The following is a 9634-nucleotide window of genomic DNA, read 5'->3' as shown; positions in this document are numbered from 1 at the left end:
AAATCAAGGTGCACATCATCCTGCTGGTGCAGGAACCAGCAGGGCTGAGAAGCTGCTTCACCTACCTTCTTCCTGAGCCTCTTCTGTGGGTGGGAAACATCAGCAAAAGAAATGGGAGGAGAAAAATTAAAACAGGAAATATGTTATTGGAACATTCCTGGGGTTTGCCAAGCTCCCAGGCCATTATGGGTAAGAATACACAATGATGGAATTACAGGGTGAGAGAGAATTAAAAATAACATTTTTATGGGCACATTATGGGGTTATAAATGTTACTGAAATATGGGAATATGACCACAAGTGAAAACCACATAAAAAGGCATCCAATATGTTATTTTTTATTAGAGCTGGCTAAAATACCCCAAACCCAAACTTTGGTGAATTTTTAACCAAAAATAAAACTGTTGCCTTTTTTTTTTTTTTTTTTTGCTTTACATAATTTTCTCATATGGTGAAAATTTTCACCAATATTTATCAATTTTTGAAATTACAGACAAATTCATTCCTGAATTTTACCATAAGAATATAAACTTTGCAGGGGGTCTCCCTCCCTTTAAATTACTCATTTTGACACAATTATGCCAAAAATAAGTCAAGCAGTTCAGTAAAAAAGGTATAATAAAACAAATATATATATATGCTTGTTTTCATATACATATATGCATATACACACATATATATTTATGTGTGTACATTATATACATTTTTATACGTATATATCTATGCATTTTTTTCTTTCATATACATAAACGTTTTGATTTGTTTTTTTTTTTTTTTTAATAAATAAGAAAAAAAATTTAATAAGATGGGCCAGATTTCCTACCAGCTCAATAAACAACATCAATGTCCACTATTGCATTGATGTCTGTGGCTCAAGACAGAGTCCTGACACTGGGTGTGAAATATTTGATCTGGATTTCTTTACACACATTCTCCCTGCACACTGAGAGAGAAAGAAAGCAGAAGCCATGTCACATACCTTCTTCCTGAGCTTCAGGTGGCAAGTGTCATGGAACAAGAAGCAACAGCAAGCAGGAAAATGAAAACAGAAAATTGTTAGAAACTGATGTTGGGGTGAGCTAAGGTCTGGAGAAAAAAAGGTGGTTAGAAAGTGATGGAGAAAAGTTATATGGAAAAGAAATGGATGACATCAGAAAGAGACACAAAGGTCAAGCAAAAGTATGGAGCAAAGAGAAGATACACCTCAGAGGAGCCAGACATGCAGATTAAAAAGAAATTCACCTGCCTATTAATGTCATATCAGTCATTAAATTCTTGAAAACAAGAAGTAGACAGTTAGGGAAGAAAGAAGAAAGGAAAAAAATGCTTTTCCTTTAAGGAAGACTTGTCTGTAGGAGCTACACCCTTTGCTTGCTCTTTTGATATTTGACAAGACGTAAAGGATGAAGCATGAAAAATGCCTTCAACCTTCCTGGCTCTGCCACTCTATGCAGGACCAGAGAGACAGATGATGACTGAAGGCAGCTCTACAACCTATTGAGCGCCTCTATTTTCCTTTTCTTTTTTTGATCCCTTGATCCCTTCAGAAGCAATGCCAGGAGAAATAGTTACTTATGGACAATGTACCTTATAGCAGAAACACAACTCTCATTATGGCCACAGTTGCACCTCTGTTCCCACCACCACTGATGGGAATTTACCTGTTGCAGCAACTTAGAGGAATCCATTAAAAAAAAAAAATGCTCTGCTGTGTATAAATCCCCAAAATGGACATTCCTACACAGGCACAACTCTCTGTCTCTGAGCTGGTCTCATACCCTCCGTGTGCAAATATTCCACCTCCAGTAAAGGGTTTTCCTTTTGACACCTTAGAAGATGCCTTGGGCACTAAGGGCAGATCCTGGGAGGCATTCCAAGAGTTTGGCCCTTAGCTCTCTTCCAGACACCTTGGGAAAATGAAGGATGACAACTGGCATCTACACTTGCCTGAACTGAAGCCAGTGTGTCAAAAGTGCCCAGCAAAGACAGTGATACATCTCCAAATTATCTTCTCCCTGCTGCCTACAAAAGGTGAAACAACTTGGGTGAGAAGGATTTTTCATGCTCCATCTTTCCAGATCAGCACTCTGTGTCTCACAGCTTGTCAAATCACATTTTGCCAGCTAAAGGCATGGTAAGAAACTTCATCTTTGCCAGTTGGTTCTCTGCCTTGCCTTTTCCATCCTCAGCAGTGCCCTGTGGGCTGCTCCTCAGGAGCTGGACAACCTGCTCTTCTTTTCAGTTTCAAAATTTAAATGCAATCTGTGGACACTGCCAAAATGAGAATGGCGGGAGTTCACCAATGATATGTTATGGGGGATCTGCAGTAGTCCCTGCTCTAAAAAGCTCCAAGCTTATGGGCAGATGAGCCCCCAGCCTGTTCACCATCCCCTCATACAAACACTCCATTTCACTGTCACATGAAGGCTCTGCACACTGCAGCCCCAAGAAACTTGATTGTTTTTTTGTTTTCCAACTGGTTTACTGATCAAGTGTTTCAGATCGCCTTTAGCAGCAAGCACCAAAGAGAAGGGTGAATGTAGACAAGAGAAAAGCAGGACCAAGAATCAAAGAAAGATAAATTACGTTCCGCTTTTTTTTGTTACCTTCTTCTTCGTACTCCTCTGCATTGAAATGGGAGAGGGGGGAAAAAAGCAGACAAATCAACCATCAGCCTTGACACATCAGTAGGACATTACCCATGGCAGAGCCCTCTGTGCTCACAGGGATGCTGGGCAAGATGGTTTCTGAGAAGCCACTTGCAAACCAGCAAGTCAAATAATAGATTAAATGACTTTGAAAATAAAAAAGTAGTTATAAAAAGGGGAAGAAGATAATAAAGTATTGGATTTTTCCTTGGGCAATGGAGACTCAAGGTTAGACGTGCATTAGAAGGGAAAAGGTAGCAGAGAGGCCCTCTAAATATAAGAAAAGTGTTTATTGCTTATAAACATTGTGGGGATTTATGTTTTAAAACCAGAATATACTACACATACAGAAGCTTCAAAATGAATTGCCAGCAGATGGCAGTGCCCTTACAAAAACTAGCAGCGTCCCCTCCCGCCAGGGCATCAATTTGGGGCTGAAACCCCACAGGCTGCCCGCAGCACGGACACGGCCAGGGTGCCACAGGTATTGTAAAAACCCCAGAAGCTGCTGACAGTCAGACAGACAGGAGCACAAAAAAGAAACTTCAGATTTGTCTAACCATACCAGCTGGCACAGCCAGCAAATGTTGCAGGCTTGCACAGAAGCAATTACAGACAGATTTAAGACTTACCCTCTCCTTGTTCCCTGTGAGAGAGGAAAAAAGGATATTGAAACGAGGTAAGTATTTCTCCTGCTCTGTACTGATGTCAAGCTTTAAACTATACACTAAAGCAAACGAATGCAATGTTGCTTAAATTCTGTTGTCTGCAGGTCTGTCCATGATTTCTCTGATCCCATGACTGCCCTAAATCTCCCTTCTGTGCTACTGATGCAAAAATGTCAAATGATCCCATTGGGTTTGGTCATACTACTCCAGATTTGTTAAACCAAGGCAGAAAGCACTGCAGTGTGGGTTTTACTCCCCCTCCTCCAGGTGCAGTGCCACAGCCACAGAGGGCAGGCTGAGCAGGGTGGAGGTGTTTGGGGGTGTCCTGTGTTGGACAGGGGGCTCCTTGATACTCTGAGTCAAGATGATCCTTCCCCACTGCCTCGGGGGGGTCAGGCTGAGCACAGAGCAGCACCCTGCAGGGATGCCCTGGCTGTGCTGTGGGGAGCCAAGCTGAGCAGGTAAACACGCAGACAACTTTCTCTCTACTTACACTTCCTCGGTATCAGACATGTTGGCGATTAGTTTCTAGACAAGAGAAGAAAAGGAAAACAAACAAGAAGAAGAAAAAAGGTGTTATTAGTGAGTGCACCTCATAAAAAATACCAAGACAGAAGCAGATGGATTGGCATTTGAGGACAAAAAAAGCCAAGCACCTGCTTTCCCACACACCAACCAGTTCCCCACCAACACTGACATTTTGGGAGAAGCACAAACCTTTGCCACCCATATCAGAGGACAAAGGGCGGGGGAGAGAAAGATCATATGGAAAGATATATCCCACTGCTTCCCAGGGGCTGCCTAGTCCCAGCTTTGAATTACAAAATCCCCAGAGCTCAGGGAGACAGGCAAGGCCAGGGTGTCCTCCTGCACCCATCTGACATTTCCATTGCTCCAGCAAGATCAGAGGAATTTTTCCTTCTTTTGTGCTGTCATAGGTTAGAAGGTGCCAGCTCCAAAGCCTCATTCAGTTACAAAAATAACTGAAGCTACCAATAAACCTAGAGATAAGTACTTATTTGTCAGCACCCAAAAGTGTGTCTGGTTTATACAACTGATGAGTGAGTGAACAATAATTTGATGAATAGTTTAAGATGAAAACCAGCCACCTGCCTAGTCAGGCAGTTCACATTGATATAACCATTTCTATATAATGCAACACTGGCTTTCCTAACAGCATCAGCTGCCCTGAGGCCAGGGGAGAGATGAGGAAAGGCCCCAAAACTTTCTCCAAATCCACAGCAGATCTTAAATTAGAAAGCCAGGCTTCTCCTTGCTGGCCCAAACCCTAACTTTCATGACTTCATTATTCAGCTGATATATGAGAGATGTCTTGAAGGAGCAGGTGGGCTGACTTAGGTTCAAAAGGAACAACTGCAGCTCAGCAGCTTTCTATTTCAGAGGAAGGCAGTAATCCCACAGGCTCCAGCCCTGCCCTATAAGGGATTCTCTCCATTCCCCAGCAATGACCTTGGGCACCATACATTAACATCAACAGGATTTAAAACCCCCATGTTGCAAGGAGAGATAAACAGCCAACATTTTTTATTCTAGTTTCCCATTTATTCTTTTCCAGAAATTCAGCATTGCCCTGGAAGTGGTGCTAGCAGTGTCTGTGTTATGACCTGACCTGAGGTGCTGGATAGGAGGGGTAATCTACAGCCAGGTCACCTGAGATTTGGGTTCAGTGGTCTCTTGGTCCCAAGGCTGCTTTTAACTTCATAGCTATGGTTGCCCACTCCTTGGTTGCAACAGCTATCCCAAGGATGACTCTGGGGACTCTAGTTCTACCAGGCAGAAGGAACAGGGGGAATTTTGTGTTTGGGAGGAATTTCAGCTTTTAAAAGTCTTTTCTGCTCACCAATTTACACTGCTTCTTCTGTTAATTACTTGAATGTTACAACACTCTCTCCCCTGGTCTTTTCAGTCTAGATTTCATAAAATCTTCAGGATGAAGACTTGCACTTGCTATTTCCTCAGTGGGCTATCATGTTAGCAGTCTCATTTCAGGTTTCAAAAATTATTCAAGCTATTAGTAATAATGCTTGACAGCATGTTGTTTTAAGCAACAGGACAGCAGAGCTTCTCCAGGCAAAAGCCTGCAGAGGGAACCTGCCTACAGCCCAGCTGTTGGCTTCTTCCAAAATACATGTTCTGTAAAGACTCAGGGCAATGGCCAATCCTCCCATGGATTGAGCCTCTATAAATGCAGCTTTCCTTCTTCCCAAGGTGGAGGATTAAAAAAAATAATAATAAAATAAAATAGGACTTTTTAAAGGCTGTGGGCTAAAGTCCACTCTCATTCTAGTAAGAAGAAGAGTAATACCACTAGATGGTGAAGAAATCAGCTCGAGAACCCTCTGTGTGCAGACAGAGAGTGTCTGCTCAGTGCAGGGCAGGCACGTAGCGCAGTGCACGCTGTTCTTTCCAAGGCAATTGAAGTCAATGGGAGCCTTTGCAATCAGGCTTTCCATTAGCAGTTATTGGAATGAGCTCATCTCGTCCCCAATTTAGCTCTAAGGACATCTTGCTGAGCGTTGTCACAGTGGCTGTTCCCCTGCCCCCTTCCATATTTGTTAATCCAAGCGCTGCAAATGCGAATGGGATTTTGCATGGCATCTGTCCGTGTGCTATAAAAGCAGAGTGAGAATGCCAGCATCCCTAACACCATAAGACCCCAACCTTGAGGGGATTTCTTGGCCCCAGATAAAATGAATTAATAACAAGTGCGTTGGCAGACTTTGTACAAAGATGAGCCAGATGCAGGAACCCCATAGGCGAGGGCAGGGGGGACAAAAAAATCCAGGGGAAGATCACTGATTTCAGCCTTGCAAGGGCCAACCATTCAGCCAGGTTTGGTCCCTCTGTCAGGAGAAGCTGGCATTTAAGGCAGTACCTGACTGCCACTGCCCTGGCTGGAAAGGCAAAAAGGTTTAGTTTCAAGAAGAGCAAGGTGTCTGTCCACTTCATGGCATTCAAAAGCCATCTGGTCCCTTAAAGCCAGGGGCAAAATGCAGACTGGCATAGCTACAGCCACCAAAGACTAGAAAGGCTCTTTGATGCCCAGCACTATCCACATAGCTAACTCTCTCATCAAAGCAGCCAGGAAAATTGGACTATATTTACATCCAAAAGGCAATAAAGAAAGCAATCTGTTAAGAGCGGCAGTTTTTGCAACTAGGATTAAGTTTGCCCGAAGGCAATGGAAAGTCTCCAGCTGGCTCGGGATTAGCCTTTGGTGGAAATTACTTTACACACAGCAAATGCAGCCCAGGATTAAGGCTGTTAGCACCTTCAGGCAATAATTGGGCTTTGTTTGTATAGTGGCAGAAAAACGGATTCTGGTCTTGACTGAGGTTTAAGGATGTAATAAAATCAATTAGTTAATTCTGCCCACCCTTTGGAAGGAAATCAAAACACATGGGAAAGTTTCACCAGACAGAAAACTTCCTGCCTGCTCCCACCCCCTAAAGGTGAAAGCAAAGGTTATTCTGCATTTTGCTCAAGCCAAGCAGGTCACTGGAAGGACAAATACACCGATCCTTAGCCCCAGGTGGGCAGGAATACCATGTCCCTTTTGGCCCCAAGTGCTCCTGGCCTCAGCTGAAAGAGCAGAGCCAGCACATCCCAAGAAGCCTCTTAGCAGCTGGGAATGCACCCGGGAGGGGGAGTGGGCTGCCTTGCACCTCCAGGCCATCCCTGGAAATAACCCACCCATCAATCATCCCCTCCAAGCCAGGCCATACAAGGTAGGCAAGGTGGCAAGAGCCATATGGAAAGGGGGCAGCACAGAAGTGGCCATGCATGGGCAATGGGACCTGGCAGGGACAGCTCTGGGGCAAGGACTGGGGCCATGATCCACCAAACACCACACAGCCACTCTTTCCCAGCAGGAGCCACTGCAAACCCACTGCATGGATTTTTTTCATATACATACATATCATATTAAAAGAGAGGAGTATTATATATAATATATCTAGTAAATATGTAAACATATGCATATACTTCTCTCTGGTGCTGAAACAGAGTAGCAGGACTCCAGCACTGCTTCAGGGTCATAGGAAAATCCCAACTCCCTGTCCCAAAATGTACCCTTTATTCTTGTCTGCAGGGTAGTATGAGCTGCCTAATCCCTGCAAGGGGTTTTCTAAGGATAACAAAGCCGAGACAGAGAACAAAAAGCCAATGACTGTGCTCAGCTCACATCCCCTGCCTTTCCTTGGTCTTAGAATCACCAAGGTAGGAGCAGACCCAACAAGATCATCCAGTCCAGCCATCCACCAGGCACTCGCACTGTAACCCCTAAAGCACTCAGCCAGGTGCCTCCTGAACATCTCCTGGGGACCCCACCAGCTCCCTGAGTCTTGCCTCCCTGAGGGATGGCAGCCTGCCCTGGCAGTCACCCACAGCCCCCTGGAGCTGCCCCACACCAGCAGCACAGCTCCCAGCCAAATTGTTGGAGTCACCTGTTCTGCTGTGCCTGCTGCCCCTGTAGGATATCCACCACCTGACAGCAAGAAGCTGATCCAAGAAATATAAATATGCTCATGGAAAACTTTCCACTCTCACAGAAAATAAGAAAATTGTGAGAGAAATTCCTTGTGCGTGCAGAGGGGCAGGAGGAGGGGGTTAAATTCAGAGTGGTGATGGGATGCTCTCCATGTTCATGACTTCAAACTCCTTCACTTTGCTAGCCTGACCATGCAAAACTCAATTTTCTTCTTTCCTGTGGGAGGGGACAGTTTTCCTTGGCCACATATTTTTTTCCTGGATCTCCCTCTATACCTACAGCCCTCTTCATGCACCAGAAGCTCCCTGATGGTCTGCCCTTCATACCTCCTGCCTCAGCCATCCATTTCTCCAGGTGACAGGGCAGGGAAGGTCAGCATTTTCTTCCTGCTGCTAGAGGGAACTTTCCCTGATTGCCCCAAGAGATAATTTCCCAAATCCTGGTTTGGAAGGATCTATTCTCCCACTACTAATCCTTGAGAGTTCCAAGCACCCAAACCTCTGCGGGTGACATGAGACTTGTGAGATGCCCAGCTAAAGCTCAGACCTACAAGTGCCTTTTCCTTGGGATCCTGTATCAGATCCCAAATCCTGTGGACCCCAACCCTGCCCTGGTGCTTCTCCATTCAAACCAAGGTTCATCCCTTGTGTAGTGTTGCCCCCCTTGCCAGGGATCCCACTTACCTGGGAGGAGTGGAGAGAAGCACCAAGCTCCCTGTCAGAGGGGACGGGCAGGCTGGGATCTGCAAGCGTCCCAAGGTGATGCAGCTCTCAACTTATAGTGACATTTGATCGTCTGGAGGAGCTGATTGGCCCCAGGCTCCCTGTGCTGGGCAGGGAAGGGAGCAGGGATGGGCGGGGAAGGGGTGAGATGGAGGGGGAAGCAAGGGAAGGGGAAAAAAAAGGTCATACCATGTATAGGAGCAGCTGGAGGAATTGCACAGATGATGCTGAGATGGGAGGGACATGTTTGGAGAAAAAAAATCTCCAGGGCTTATGTTTCTATATTTACAGGCAGGCAGGGCTCAAAGAGGGGTATCTGAGGCAAAGGCACCACAGAAAAAAATTGGGGGCTCCCACAGCTCCGTGTTACATGATCACTGCTAAAAACCTGGCTGTGGCAGCCTGGATCTCACAGCCTCAGCACACAGCAGTGACCTCCACTCTCCCCCCTGGCCAGGGGCTCTTCCCAGCTGCCCCTCCACATGCAAAGGGTTTTGGCTGTGCTGCAGGGTGAGAGCTGTGGGAAGGGCTGTGGATCTTCCACATCCAGGCTCTTGGAAACCAGCAGCCACAGGCACATAAGAAGGCACAGGCACTTGGCACATGTTGCCTTAAATGCATCTGTGTGTGAGTGCTGTGTGCCTCACACCCACCTCTCACTGAGACTGCTGGGGCTCTGCCACACACCAGGGCTGGAGGGGACCTGGAGCAAAAAGCAAGAGAGCAGAAATGCAGCAAAAGAGCTCGCAAGCCTTTCTTAGCATGACATGAAATCGTTATTTAAGTCAGGACTTCTTAGGGAGGGCAACCCCAGCTGGCTGGAGCTTGGGTGCCTGGAGTGGTTTTGCTGCCAGAGCACTCTCCACAGTTGCCTGACTATTCCAGCAGAGGATTGCAGTGCCTCACACAACCCTCTGGTTCACGGTTTCCATTTCACTAAATATCCCAGGCTTCAGCTTCCCGTCCCCTCCCTCCTGCCCCTCTCCCTTGGCAGGGCTCCCCAGCAACAGAGCGTGTGCCCTCCTGTGTGCCTGGCAGCTCCAGCACCCCCTTCCTCCCCGCCTGTAGGAGCACAGAAGAAGTCCA

General features: G+C 46.0%; 1 long non-coding RNA gene across 1 annotated transcript; it reads right to left on the bottom strand.

Annotated features, from left to right (window-relative positions):
- Positions 1-3281: 3281 nt before the first annotated feature.
- Positions 3282-9508, bottom strand: LOC135303420 (uncharacterized). Its single transcript, XR_010364907.1, has 3 exons — positions 8510-9508; positions 3810-3844; positions 3282-3294 (listed from the first exon to the last, which is right to left on the bottom strand). It is a non-coding gene; the product is annotated as an uncharacterized LOC135303420 (long non-coding RNA).
- Between the last annotated feature and the right edge of the window lie 126 nt (positions 9509-9634).

The sequence above is a fragment of the Passer domesticus genome, chromosome 6 (assembly GCF_036417665.1).
Source record: "Passer domesticus isolate bPasDom1 chromosome 6, bPasDom1.hap1, whole genome shotgun sequence".
Lineage (NCBI taxonomy): Eukaryota > Metazoa > Chordata > Aves > Passeriformes > Passeridae > Passer > Passer domesticus.
Note: the sequence above shows the minus strand (reverse complement) of the source record. Positions and strands in the feature narration are given on the sequence as shown.